General features: G+C 45.2%; 1 protein-coding gene across 1 annotated transcript in view; it reads left to right on the forward strand.

Annotated features, from left to right (window-relative positions):
* The first annotated feature begins 5059 nt into the window (after positions 1-5059).
* GNB2 (G protein subunit beta 2) overlaps positions 5060-15135 on the forward strand; it is an 85619-nt gene continuing 75543 nt past the window's right edge. Inside the window, exon 1 of the mRNA XM_030188154.1 lies at positions 5060-5250. The gene's annotated coding sequence lies outside the window, so the exon portion shown is untranslated. The remainder of the gene's footprint in view (positions 5251-15135) is intronic.

A 15135-nucleotide genomic window follows, 5' to 3' on the forward strand; every position in this document is an offset into this window, starting at 1 on the left:
TAGGTCTTTGTTCTTTGGGTTGGAATCTTGTGTTCTAGTCTTGTGTTCTGGTCTTGTGAGTTTTATGTGTTTTCGTCTTGGCTTTGGGATGGAATCATTGTGTTCTGGTCTTGTGTGTTTTCATTTTGGCTTTGGGCTATTGAGATCAGTGGTGGCTCTGGGTCCTTTGTAATGTTGGTGAGCAGGGGAGGTTGTTCAGATGTGCTGCCTGTAGTTATGACGTTCCAGAGATCCTTAGTTCTCTAGGCAGCTTTGTTCACAATTTTAGATCTAGGTAGGTCCGGTGGACTGCGGTGTAGCCCTGGTCCTGTGGACTGCTGTGTAGCCCTGGTCGTTTTTGATGGGCAGTTCGTGCAGCTTGCCTTGGTCATTCACCTCAGCGATCCACCGCCGAGGGCGTTCTTGCATCTCAGTTACGTGTTATGAGGATTGCCCCAGGGAACAGAGGCTCCGTAGTTCTGAGAGCTATATTAGTGGTTGGAGGAAGGAAGCTGAGGAGAGACAACTATGCTGCAGTGGTTGGAGGTAGAAAGCTGAGGAGAGACAACTGTGCTGCAGAGGTAGTTAAGCAGTCGGGCAGGTAGAAGTCGCTCGGGGGTTCCGCATCCACGATCGCCATATCACCTGCTGCTGCTGCAGTGGTTGGAGGTAGGAAGCTGAGGAGAGACAACTGTGCTGCAGAGGTAATTAAGCAGTAAGGCAGGCAGAAATCACTCGGGGGTTCCGCATCCATGATCGCCTTATCAGCTGCTGGAGGGAGGAGTCGGGGGCAGGCAGCAGCCCCTGCCGCCACTGTCGATGCTCAGAGTCTCTTTCTGAGAAGTTCTGAGAGAGGAGGGCACCCACAGTTCTCCCAATTCCTGAGTCCCAGATCCCACCGATATATTTTTAATCAGTAGACTAGTACTTAGCTCAGTGTAGTAGGATGAGTTCCGAGCTGTTCCCATCCACCATCTGTTGCGTGTGGCGCAGGGCAACGCCGTCCGACCACGAGCCGCTCCATGCCTCGCGTTGTTCACTTCACACCTCGCTGACCATCTCCAATGCCCCGCCATCACGGGTAGTACACCTCCTCTTTGATGGAGGCTGCTGGTTGGAGTGATGAAGGAGGTCCTTGCTGGAAAATAAGTCTTTTTGTTGCAGAGTTGTTGCTGGAACCTTCAGTCCCGACAGGGGTTCCCTGTTTCGGTAATCCAAGCTGCTTCAGGGGAAAAAAAACACTAAAAAACCAAGACAGTAAAAAAATTATGAAGTGCAACTTTATAACAAATTTCCAGCATTTGGCATTCACAAAATGGCGGAAGACATAAGTACATAAGTACTTATGTACGTAAGTATTGCCATACTGGGAAAGACCAAAGGTCCATCGAGCCCAGCAGGTGGGTAGGAATGGGATCAGAGGAACAGGTAGTTCGTTTTGAGGAGGAGAGAAGATGTGATATTTCTTCATCAGTGACTTCAGGAAAGGAAGAAAAGGACGGAGGGGTTGAGGAAATAGGACAAGGGGAGGGAGAGGTGGGGGTGGTTTGGTAGAGAATTCGAAGTTTATCTTCTGAGCCTTGTCATGGAAGAACTCAGCTAGGATCTGGGGAGATAGTGAGGGGGGAGTTGGAGGTGGAGGTACCATGAGGAGAGAGTTTAGTGTGGCGAAGAGAAGTCGAGGGTTTGAGCCGAGAGAATTAGTCAGCTGGATGTAATAGTCCTGTTTGGCAAGCAAGAGAGCAGAATGGAAGGAGGTCAACATGAACTTGAAGTGTGTGAAGTCAGCAAGGGCACAAGATTTCAGCCAGAGGTGTTCGGTGGAACGGGTACAGGAACGTAGGTAGCGGATTTTAGAGGTCAGCTATGGCTGAGGTTTGGTACGTCTTATAGGACGGGGCATGAGAGGTGCAAGTGTGTCTAAGGCAGAGGATAGAATAATATTGTAGGAAGAGACGGCATCATTGACAGATTTGGATGGTGCAGTGGTAGAGAAGAGGTTCGAGACATTGGAGGATAGGGTAGTAGGGTCAATGGCCTGGAGATTCCTAGATAAATTGGTTAAGATTGGACGGGATTGGGCAGGAGGAAGTTTAAGTGTGAAGGTTATTAGATGATGGTCAGAGAGGGGAAGATCTGAGGTAAAGAAATTGGAGGGAGAGCAGTTATAGGAGAAGATAAGATCAAGACAGTGACCATTTTGGTGGGTAGGGAAAGTGGAGCATAGTTGAAGATTGAAGGAGGATGTTAAGATGAGGAACTGGGAGACGTAAGAGTTGGAGGGATCATCAGCATGAATGTTAAAGTCGCCAAGAATGAGGGAGGGGGAAAGAAGGAAAGCCAAGCGCCAATATTAAGCTGATACCTGCTGGCTGCTGTGAACCTGGTCTGCAATTGACATTAGAGCAGTTGCATGATCCTGAGGAAGGAAGGCTCGAGCTTGCACTGTGTTTAGCAGGGCTCCTATGTATTCCAATTGATGAATGGTTGGATATGGGATTTTGGTTAGTTGATTACAAATTCTAGCAGCTCCAAAACCCGGATAGTCCTCTGCATTGATTCTTGAGCATCCCCCTGAAACATGCTGTTGATCAGTCAATCATCCAGGTAGAGAAATACAGGCACTCCCAGTCTGCATAACAACACTGTGACTACTGCAAGAGACTGGAAGGATGTGGAGAGAGAGAGAGGGTACACTTAACAGAAAAGAGTAGTGAGATAGAGAGACACTGAATAGAAGGGGAGAGAGAGAGAGAGAGAGAGAGAGAAACACTAGATAGAAAGATCAGGAGAGAGGGTAGATGGGTGGAAGGATGGGGAGAGAAAGAGGGAAGACACTGGATGGAAATGTAGGGAGAAAAAGAGAGGAGACGCTGGATGGAAGGATGCAGAAAGAAAGAGGGGAGATACTGAAAGGATAGGGAGAGAAAGAGGGGAGCTGCTGGATGGAAAGGGGGAGAGGACAAAGTAGTGAAAGACTGGATAAGAGGAAGGGGCATGGGGAGAACAAGGGTGATGAAAAGCCATAGGTAGATGAAGTAAAAAGAAGTAAAATAAAGAATGGATAGTAAGAATGAATTAATTCTGGACACAGAGAGGCAGAAAAATATTGAAGAAAACAAAGAAAAAGGAGAGACAAAATGACAAATGGACAGGAAACCCTGGCAAGAGAGTTAAGAGAAGACGAAGGAAAGCAGGATCAAGAGATTGGGAGCAACACAATTAGAAAAAGTAAATGGCTAGACAAAAAGGTAAAGAAAATAATTGTATTTTTAATTTAGGATAAAGTAATGTGGTAGATGTGTTAATAAAGTTTAATAAATGCAAATAAAGCACTAAATAGAAAATAAGGTGATATCTTCACTGATTTTAAAACATTTTTGATTAGCTTTCAGAGACCAATACTTCCTTCCTCAGGTCAGGAGAGCATACCACAACAGCATTATACTGACCTAAGGCAGGAGGTTTTGGCCTCTGAAGGCTAATTGAAAGGGTATTAGGCTATTAAACAAAATATTTTCTGACATGGCTGTAGGTTTGAGGTGTGCCGGGGTGGAGCCATGTAGAGTGGGTGGAGCCAAGGCAAAGTGGGGCGGGGCTGGGGCATGTACTAAAATCTCCCTCTCAAAAATTGGGACCCCTTGGCAGCTCTGTATATGTATCCCTTAAAGCTAATAATTTTTTCTGAATCATGGGGAGGAGGGTACCCAGGGAAAGCATCCTGAACTTCTCTTTTAGCAAATAATTTGTTCAGGGCCCTTAGGTCTAGGATGGGGCAAAATCCTCCTGTTTTCTTGGTGACCAGGAAGTACTTGGAATAGAATTCCTGCCCTGGTGCAACGGGCTCAACCGCATGGACCTGAAGAATAGCAGAGAGTTCCTCTGCAAGTACCTGCTCATGTCAAGTGGTGAGAAGAGATGCTTGTGGTGGGCAATTTGGAAGTGTTTGTTGTCAATGATGAGAGCATATCCCGCTTGAACTATTTGGAGTACCACCAGCTGGAGATTATAAGGGGCCATCTTTCTTGGTAAAAATTCAGTCTGCTTACTATCCGTCCCTGGCCTTGATGACATCCAGCTTCTTGCACACATTAACCCATCAAACACTGTATACAATCACTCAACATCAAATTAGATCAGATATCCTCTTGGTTCTGCACATATAAACTTGTTGTACTTAATCATGGGAAATGTACAGGTCTCCTACTCTCTTGCTCTGGTTCTCACTCCCTAGTTTGCTCTATTACCATAGCAGGCAAAACCCATTCAAGTAGGGTTACCATATGGCTCCAGAAAAAGGAGGACGGATTAAGCCAGAATAGTTAAGCTTTGGAACTGGTTGCCAGAGGATGTGGGAAAAGCAGTTAGTGTATCTGGGTTTAAAAAGGCTTAGACAAGTTCCAGGAGGAAAAAGTCCTTGGTCTGCTACTGAGATAGACATAGCCACTGTTTGCCCTGGCTACCATTTGGGTTTCTGCCAGGTACTTGTGACCTGGGTTGGCCACTGCTGGAAACAATATACTGGGCTAGATGAACCACTGATGCTCTTATGTGAGTCAATCACACTTCCTCTATAAGAAAAGTCTTAGAAGACGTGATGGTGCCTTTGCAATGCTGTCATTGTTTTCAGGGGAACGTGGAAGAATCTGAATCTGTTGCTACAACACCCATTCATTCATTGTTTCTCTCTCTTGTATTAACAATAAAATCAAATGTTCTTATTTCCAATTAGTGCAAATGACAGGCTGGGGACATGCATGCTGATTGGCCTCTAAAATGGCCGCCCGCCCTTCTCTTTCTCTCTGATTGGCTGGTACGGCTGCCCATTTAGTTTGATTGGCAGTGAAATGAGGCGGAACCGAGAGGCAAAGGGCGCGACTAAGAGGGGTCGCCAGCCTCTGGCGGTTGAGCTTTCCGGTTCACGTGATTGGCAGGCGCCAGGAGGAAAGGGATGTGGCTTCTGGAAAAAAAAAAAAAAAACAACTCACCTCCCTTCGGCAATGGTGATTGGGCGAGACGGTGGCTCGTTCCTTTTGGTTGTCAGGCAGTAGGTTGGAGAGAGCGAGGGGCGTGGCTTGTGGTGTTGCACACAGGGCTGCAGAAGGTGCTTGTCAGGGACGGAGCTCCACCCTGAGTTGCTCTTGACTTGGAATCAGCCCAGAGGGGAATCTGGCACGTTTCTACTTCTCATCTGCAGATCTTGCAACCTCAAAAAAAAATTGACCCCACCTGAAAGCAGGAACTACAATCCAAGACATAACGAAAAGAACGGTAAATATGTCTTTTCAGTCACCGTCTGCATGTTAGCCTGTGAATTGCAGCTACATATGGCAAACGCCTGCCCTAGTCTAAGGTTAATACCCACAAACAAGGAAAATGTCTGTGGACGTGATGCATTTATACTCCCACGCGTATGTAATGCAGAACTTCAGTATTAAAGGTTTTGTACTGAGGGAGAATGCTAAAAATAAATGAATAACATGAATTATACTTTGCATGCTAAAGATAGGCTGAACGTCTTCAGATTAGTGATTTGATTGCCAGCTTCCGGGACATGGCTACTTTGTCAGATGGGTTGGCAATAGAGATAATTGTGATTTTTTTTGTGTTTGTTTGTTTCTATGCCCCCTTGGTGTGATCTGCTCCTGTTTCATATAAGTGTTGACATTTTTGGGGGGGAGTGGAAGCGTTGTTTTCTGCCACCGGGATTCCCTGATGCTGGGCCATCTTTGAGCTGTGTGGGGTGTTCTGGTTTGAAGTGCTTTTTTGGCAGGTTGGTGTGACAAGGCTTATGGGTCTTATTTGGGGCCTGTGTATGCAAATGTAGTGGGTGTTAGTTACTAGGATGCTCACCTGGAAAATAACTGGAGTGTGGATACCCAGTGGTATCATGGAGTAATGGGGTACATAAAATGCATGGGGGTGTGGAATGCAGGTGTGTTAATTGTAATCTGGCAAGATCAGTAAATGGTAAAATCTCGACCGGCTTTCTTGGAGAGACATTTTTGTAACTTGCGTTCTCATTACTTGATGCATAAAAAAAAGAATTATAGACCTCCCCAGTCCTCTAGTTCGAGGCATGATATAAACTAAAATGGATGTATGAAGCCCCAGGACCAGTCTACTGTTCATCCTGGAGGGATGCATGCTTAGCAGCTACTGTATATAATGAGAATTTGGCCCAAGTCAAGGATCTTGCAACAGTAGCCTGGATAACAGAGAAAATGATAGCAGATAAAGTCCAAATTAACTCATCCAATCTGCACTGCACTTTTGGGTAGATAAGCATGTAAATTCTCATGTGCAATACAGTATCAACTTTTTTCTCCTCCCCCCGCCAATGTCTCTCCATCATGTCTTCCATCTTCCCTCCTAATCCCCCAACTTCTTTTCCATATCTATTCAAGGATATCCAAAATTTGTGCTGGCCTTCACCATCTCCACTGGAAAGTAATTTCAGGCCTGGATATAGTTCACTGGGAAATCAGTATTGATAGATAAATTACTTGAACTATTTTTAATAAGGATGGTGAGACCAGAAATCGCTTATAAGCAGAAGAGATGAAGTCCTTTATTTTGGCAGATTTGGGGCATGATCTGGACAGATGTGGAGGACAGGCAAAGGATTCGGGGTGGTGGGGGGGAGAAGGTGCCTCTTACATAGTTGATTTTGTCTGTGTTGCTACCAGAATTGGTTGAATGAATACAGGCAGATTGGATGATCCATTTTGGTCTTTGTATGCTGTCAATCACTATTTTACATGAAGATTGTTCTTGGGGGTGGGGGGATGTCAGAACTACAAATCCATATAGTGATGCAGCTAGGATTGTATTGGCCTGAACAGTAGTTGGAAACCCTGTGGATTATATAGCTTCACAATCACAGCCTGGTCAGCTTGAACAAGTAAAACCAATTCTGGCTCCCCCACCCCAATTCCTTGGGTAGACTTATAATTCCTTAAGGAAATTGGAGCTATATTTCTGTGTAAGTATTGAGGCCAAGTCAGGACTCTGTTTATTTGGGTTCACCTAGTGAGGTAGATCACCTCTGTCCCATAAAATCTCATACCAGTAGGGTAAGTAGTAAATGTGCAGGTGGGGTGACAATGTTCTGAGAACTCCAATACAGAAAATATTGGGAGAATAATGAACTAAAGGGCTAACTGACCACTTTTTGCAGAGAAATGTGACTGGTGGATCACGTGTGCCATGGCCTTGTCAACATTTTTGCACGCACAATTAAAGACGTGTGTGTGTGTGTGGGAGGGCCTCCCACCTAATAGATGTTTCATTGCTCCTGGTTTTTGAGATGGGATGAAGGTGGGAAGATTGGCATCAAAAGATGAGGGTGATCCTAAACACAACTGATATATTTCCGTTTCAAGTGCAGATTTATAGAAAGAGAATGGACTGCAAATTTCCCAGTGTACTGAGATGGAAATTCCAAAAACAGAAATGGTTCATAGGTGTTCTCTCTAGAAGTTGGGTCTTACACCTCAACCTTTGGGGACAGAACTGTAGACTGGAGAGAAGGTAGACGGTCAGATGAGTCTGAAGGAGGGTATTGGAGAAATAGTGTCCATTCAGCTTGTGTCTTGTATGGTGGGTTATATGGGATAAAGGACAAGAAAAAGAGTGCTCGGTTTTGGTTCTGAAAGGGCAGTAGGCAGATTGGGTCTTCTGGGTAATTAGCCTATTTAAATAGTAACATAGTAAGTGACGGCAGATAAAGACCTGAACGGTCCATCCAGTCTGCCCAACAGTCACGTTTATTCTCAATTCAAGATTACATCAACAATGAACGTGACATTCTATACTTGATCATGGTCTTTCTTTGTTGTTTCTGGGACGTAGACTGTAGAATTCCACCCGGCGCTGTCCTCATGTTTCAAACCACTGGAGTTTCCATTGAAGCTCTCTCCAGCCCAGAATTGACACATGTCAATACATATGCAACCCTTTAAGTTTTGTTTTTTTATACCATTAATTTTCTAATTAGAGATCCTCTGTGTTCATCCCACGCCTTTTTGAATTCCGCCAGTTTTATTTTTTCTCTAATTCTATAAAATTGGGTGTCCAACTTTACACTTAGGACTACAGTCTATAAATGGCATTAAAAAATCAGTGCTGAAAAATTTTAAGTACTGAGCGCTATTCTCTAAAGAATATTGTCTATAGAATAGTGGCTTAGCGCATAAACGAAGCCTGACTAAATTGCTAAATAGAGAACTACGAGAATTATCGATAGGGGCGCAGAGAGAAAGCAGAGTAGGCAGGGAAGTTGTTACCACACAACCAGTTACTTGCTGTTCCAGCGAACCCTGGAAAGCCTGGGAAAACAGGTGCGTCTTCAGAGCTCTAAACTTTTGAAGTGTGGTAGGCAGGAAGTTCCAAAGAGTGGGAGCAATAAAGAAGGCTGATTGTCGCAGCGGTGTCTTTCCCCTCCCCCCCCCCCCCCCCCCCCCCCCCAATTTCCTCTTATTGCACATCTGCCATACTGAATGGTTTCTGATCTTTAAACAAAATGTAATATTAGACAAAAGGAACTGCGTAAACACACAATAGAGCTTTTGGATAACTTTGTTCCTTACATAAATGAAGTACCCATATGACTCATGTGAAAAAGTGACTGCTTAATTACTCAATCAACCAATTGAACAGATTTGAACTGATAATTATATTCAGCTGATTGAACACAGGCAGGCTTGATTGCAGCCAGCCCTGCTGAATCTAAATCTCTCTATATATTGAACTTTACTACGAGAGTGGTCCCCACAGAGTGTCTACAAGAATGCTATGACGTGATCAAAGGAAATTAAGAAGAGATGAGAAAAGAACTTGTTGAAATATGTCAGTCTGGAAAGGGTTACAAGGCTATTTCTAGAGCTCTGGGACTCCACCAAATCACAATGAGTGCCATTATCTCCAAATGTAGAAGACTTGGACTAGTGGTTAATCTTCCCAGGAGTGACCAACCTGCCAAAATTATTCCAAGGGTGAAGCAACAACTCGCCCAGGAAGTCACAAAACATCCCAGAAGTACATCCAAAGAACTGCAGACCTCTCTTGCCCAGAGATGATAAGTTACCCAGTTCCAGGCTGGAGATTTTGGAACAATCCTGGATTTGTGACCTCTCCATCCTGGTGCATTATGGGACCTACTGTACTGATTCCAATGGGTAGGATCAGGCACTACAAACCCCACACTGCACTGGGATGTAGATTCAAAATCGGGACTGGCTAAGAAGCCTCCAGCCTGGAACTGGGTAACTTGACTGCTCTGCTTGCCTCAGCTTAAGGTCAGTGTTCTTGACGCCACAATAAGAGACGGCAAAAATGGTATTAATGGGAGAGTAGCAAGATAGAAAACAATTGCTATCCGAGAGTAACATCGGTGCACATCTCACATTTGCATAAACACGCCTGGATGATCCCCATGTCTTTTGGTTCTGTGGACAGATGAGTCAAAAGTGGAATTCTTTGGACAACACAGGTCCCATTATGTCTGTTGTAAAGCAAATACAGCATTCCATAATATGAACGTTATACCAACAATCAAACCTGGCTATGGTAGTGCAATGGTGTAGAGATGCTTTCCTGCCTGAGGACCTGAGAAACTGGCCATTATTGAAGGAACCACAAATTCTACACTGTACTAGAATATTTTTATGGAAAATGTTCAGTCATCTGTTCATGAGCTGAAATAATTGGGTTATGCAGCAAGACAGTAGCCAAAACAAGTCGACGTGTGGCTGAGGAGAAAATTTTGGATTGGCATAATCAAAAGACCTGACTTGAACCTAATAGAGATGATATGGCAGGACATGAAACAAGCAGTTAATGCAGGAAAACCTAAGAATTAAAGCAGTTCTGCAAAGAGGAGTGGGCTAAGATGCCTCAACAATGATGTGAAAGCCTGATACCCAAGTATAGGACGCATTTGGTTGCAGTTATTGCTGCTGAAGGTGATGCAACCAGTTATTAAGTTTAGAGGTAGTTGCTTTTACACATGGGTGTTACAGGCATTGGATAGCTTTGTTTCTTAAAAAAATGAAGTAATAATTTTAAAATGGTGTTGTGTTTCACGTTTTGGTTAAAGAGAACCTGAGTAATATTAAACAAAGATCACAAACCATTCAGTGCAACATATATGCAATAATAGGAGAAATCATGGCTGGGGAGGGCGTAGGTAAACTTTCATGTCACTGTAGAGCTAAAGGCTGAGTACATTGGTATATTTTGATGCTCATACTGGAGAGCAGGAACTAGCAACAACTAGGGGCTAAAAACTTGCTCTCCCTTGTCTTGTTTGCCTTTGTGGAAGGAATTGTATTTCACCTGTTCCTTTCTAAGGAAAGAGGTTGCCAAGAACTGGACAAGAGTCTTGGTTCTTCTAGGTTCTTGTCCGTTGTGGGAAGGAGCTTAGTAGCTACATGTTTGAAAGTAAGTAGGTTTTGTGACTGGAGGCTGTCCAGTGGTTTGGGGAATTTTGCTGTTTATCTATGTGTTCCTCGACCTGAGAGACTCTGTGCCAGTATGACAGAAATCTTATGGAAGAGCAAGTGTCCAGCTGGTGCCACTTGAAGAGTGAAAAGAAGACATTGAGGAGTGAAGTAATAGTCAAGATCAAGCAATGGATCATAGGTACATGAGGGGGGGGGGATGTTGTATAAAGAGGAGAAGTCCTTCCAAAGAGGAACACGGAGGAAACGGCGGCAGCACCCGAATATACTGGGGACTTTGGGTTCTCCAGCAGGGCCAGTGCGGTTTGATGCAGGAGAGCATGGGAACGGGTGTCATTTGTTGGGGCCGAATGGCAGTGAGGAACAGCCAGCCTCTCTGATCACATATGGAGCACAGCCGCCATTTTACAACCTCAGGGCCCAACCAAGCATTTAACTGCATTGGAATCTTTTTCTCTGGAGTTTATATTGCTCTTATACCAGGCCTTATTGATTGAAGCAGTGACAGTTGGAGTTGCTATAAGGTGCTTCAGTTTCTTGCCCCACTGTTGCTTCTCCCTCATTATCTGATGTAGCCTCAGTCTAGTCAGAGGAGCCGACACGAAAGTACTAAGGTTGTTTCATAAGAGGAGCTCGGTACTCTTCTGAGGCACTGGGGTTGTTTTCCATTGAGGAGCTTTCTGCTTCTGTATCAGGAGTCCGTCTTCGTCGATCATTAGGGAGCATAGAGGTCTTTCTGAGGCATTCCCGATGCATCGTGACATTTAGGACCTGATTATAGCAGAAATGAGTCTCACTGGATGTGGGACTGAGAGTGGGAAGAGGCATGGCTCACATCTACCCATTGGTTCCGAAGGAGAAAGAGAAATTGCAGCTCTCCAGGGTGGACTCCCTTGTTATGGTGGTGACTAAGAAGAGCACTTTGCCTCTGGAAGGGAGCATTGCCCTAAAAGACCTAGAGGATAGGAAGCTAGAAGGCTCGCTGAAACAAGCTTTTGAAGAGGCCTCTTCGGGCCTTCAAGTGACAGTGTGCAGTTCGTTCATGGCAAGAGCATGTGTGAAATGGCATCAGCAGTCTGTAATACAAGACGCGCATCATAACACCCAGCTGGATGTGGGGTTGGCCTATTTGGCGGATGCTATTTGACGTGTTATGGCCCACAGTAAGTCTTTGGCTGTTCTAGCACGTTGGCAGCTCTGGTTGCGGCATTGGGCAGCTGATGCCCCAAAGGGCAGTTTAACTAGATGTGACTTTGACGATGCAAGTAGCTATTTTGGAGAAGATCTCAGTAACTTGGTGAAAGAACGGGGGGAAACTAAGCCATAGTGGTTGCCTGCGGATAAGCCAAAAGCCTCTGATAGCCCGTCTTCAGGGGGATGTTGATCTCAGGACAGCAGCCTTGTCGTTAGCAATATAGTAAGAAGTCCCACTTTCAGGCACGTCAGTCTTCTTTTTATGGGGACAGAAAGTCCTCAGTCATCTGGGATACCCAGTGCCTCCTGAGCTTTGCAGTGTTGCAAGGCTGGTTCACTGTTCTTTTCCTCTGGTGGGAGGATGTCTTCAGGAGTTTCGGGAGGAGTGGGCCAAAATCAATATCAGACCAGTAGGTTCTGGATGATATTACAGAAGGTTACAAGTTGAAGTTCTCTCACTCAGTTGTTCCTCTCTTCTTGCAGTCTCCTTATTGAAAGAGAACCAAGGTGGTCAAGGTTCAGACCACTGCAAATTCCTTGCTGGCACTCTGGGCCATTGTTCCAGTTCCTCAGGCTGAACAGGGACAAGGCAGATACTCCATCTACTTCATTGTCCCAGGAAGGAAGGCATCTTTCTTCCCGTCTTAGATCTCAAAGATATAAACTGCTACCACCAAGTGTCCTGCTTTCGCATGGAAATGCTAAGAGCAGTCATAGGCTCAGTTCAAACGGGAGAATTTCTCACCGCCTTTGAATTTAAGGAGGCGTACTTGCGTATACCCATATGGCTGCTGCATCAGACATTTCTACATTTTGTGGTACTGGGCCGTCTCTTCCAGTTCAGGGCTTTGCTCTTCGGTTTTGCCATAGCACCAAGAACGTTTACCAAGGTTATTGTGGCAGTGGTGGCCTTCGGCGCCAAGGAATCAGAGTTCAACTATATCTCATTGATGTGTTATCTTTTTTTGGACAGTGTGGTGGTGACAGACACATTTATCTATCTTCTGCATTCATTGGATTGGGTGATCAATTTTGAGAAGAGCAGACTAACTCTGTCGTTGACACTGGAGTATCTGGGCAATCTATTTGACACAGCAAGGGAGAGGGTCTTTCTCACGAAATGCAGGAGGTCGAAGCTGGTTCAACAGATTTGGCTTCTCAGTCATGGCAGCCCAGGGTCTGGGGCTACATCCAGACTCTGGGGTCAGTGATGGCGACGATAGATAGGTGCCATGGGCAAGGACTCATATGTGGCCTTTACAGGAGTCTCTTCTCAGCCACCGGTGTCCCAGAAGTATGACTTTCATTGGATGCTGGTTTCTAGATGGAGTATGCAGCGGTGGTTGTCACCCTGGAATTTGACCATCAGATCTCCCTTTCTGATAATGCAATGGGAGGTGGTGACAGTGGACAGTCTGGTTGGGGAGCTCATTACAGGTTCCATCTGGACAGAGCAGGATTCTCGGTGGTCAGTAAATTGCTTGGAGCTCAGAGCAGTGCAGAATGCCTTGTGCAACTTTACTCCCTTTCTGGCAGGGGCCCTAGTCCAAGTTTTCTCCAACAACGCAAAAGCTGTGGCTTATATCAACAAGCAAGGCGGAACCTGCAGCCAACTGATGGTGGTGTAGGTGGCGTCCCTCATGAGTTAGGCAGAGAAAAATCTTCTCTGCTTGTTGGCAATTCACATCGCTTGGTCCTTGAATATGGAGGCAAACTTTCTTTGCAGGCACTCCTTTGACTGGGGAGAATGGGAACTATCTAGCCAAGGTTTTCATCTGATAGTGAACTGATGGAGTTCTATTCTGGACTTAATGGCGATGAAATGGAATACCAAAGTGCCTGAGTTCTTGGAAAGAACAGGGATCGATGCATTACTGCAGTTCCTGGCCAGAAACACATCTACTGTAGGTCTTCCTTCCTTGGCCCATGGTATGCCGCGTGTTGAAAAGGATCACATTGAACTAGTTCTGAATAATTCTCATAGCCCCAGATTGGCCGCAGAGGCCATGAGACATGGACCTAATTCGACTGCTGGACGGGGATCCGCTCCATCTTCCACAGGTACATGGCTTACTGAAGCAAGGTCCAGTGCTCGAGGAGGATCCTTGCCCCTTTGGTCTTATGGCTTGGCCATTGAAAGGGCTTGGTTGAGATGAAAAGGTTATTCTGATTCAGTCATTGCCATCTTGCTTCAGGCTCAGAAATGCTCCACATACATGGCATTTGTGATTGTGGGAAGGACGTTTGAAGGCTGGTGTTCTGAGTGCAGACTTTCTCTCTTCTCTGCTCGGATCGCACATATCCTAGTATTTCTCCAGGCAGGCCTTCAGAAAGGATTGGCATTGGGTTGTCTAAAAGTTCAGGTTGCATCTTTGTTCTGTTTCAGGGGCCAACTACAGAAGATGTCTCTTATGGCTCACCTGGATATTGTTCAATTCTTGGGAGTGGGCCGCTTGCGGCCTCCCTTTCGAACGCCATGTCCAGAGTGGAACCTTAATTTAGTCCTTTGGGTTCTATAGAAGCCTCCTTTTGGGCCACTCTAGAAGGCCTCCTTGAAAGATATTACAATGCGTTCTTGGTGACTGATGCATTGGCATGTAAGGTTTCGGAGCTTCAGGCTCTCTCCTGTTGGGATCCCTTTGTTCACTTTTTGGAGGCAGGGAACTCCCTGTGCACAGTTCCTTCTTTTCTTCCAAAAGTGGTATCAGCATTCATCTCAACCAATCTGTGGAGCTTGTGTCCTTTCGCAGATAGAACGAGGAGGCTCAGTATTCGTCCTTGAATCTTCTCAATGTGCTTAGAGTCCTCATTGAATATCTGGAAGTCACGAATGAGGTTTGCAAATCAGATAGACTGTGCTTTTATGCCTTCCAAGCCCACAATTGCTAGATGGCTGAAGGAGACTATCATGTCATCTTATTGGCTTGTGGGGAAGCAGGCTCCTCATATCTTTGGTACTCTATAAGTTGTCCAAAGATGAGAAAGGTCCACTCGTTTGATTGTCTAGTACAGTTAGTGTTAGATTATCAAGTTGTTTAAGGGTGTTATGTTTATTCTGAGTAATATCCTTACTGCTTGTCTGTGTGGATGGATTGTTTACCAAGAAAGATACCTCAGCTCAGTTTTCTATTTCCACCTGCTGGTTGATGAACACAACTTTTCCACAGGTTCCGGAATAGTGGGAAGGACTAGTGGAAAGAAAGTATTGGGTAAGAGCTAATTTCTTTTTCGTGAATTAGATTTGAAAAAGGAGGAGGGAGGCAAAAATTGGAAAAGGAGAAGAAATCTGGGGAATGGGGGCAAGAGGGAGAATCTCAGTAAAGTGAGGATGAATCTTGGTGGAAGAAAAAAATTATCTTAAGTAAGAGCAGACATGCCAGGTCTCACGCATTTGACCCCTTTCTCCAGCTTGCACGCAAAAGTGCCCTTCCCTCCAGCATTGGCCCCTTTCTCCTCGCTCTCATGGTAAAGCATTTCCTCCCTTCCCTTGTGCCTCTCC

The sequence above is a fragment of the Microcaecilia unicolor genome, chromosome 14 (assembly GCF_901765095.1).
Source record: "Microcaecilia unicolor chromosome 14, aMicUni1.1, whole genome shotgun sequence".
Taxonomy (NCBI): Eukaryota; Metazoa; Chordata; class Amphibia; order Gymnophiona; family Siphonopidae; genus Microcaecilia; species Microcaecilia unicolor.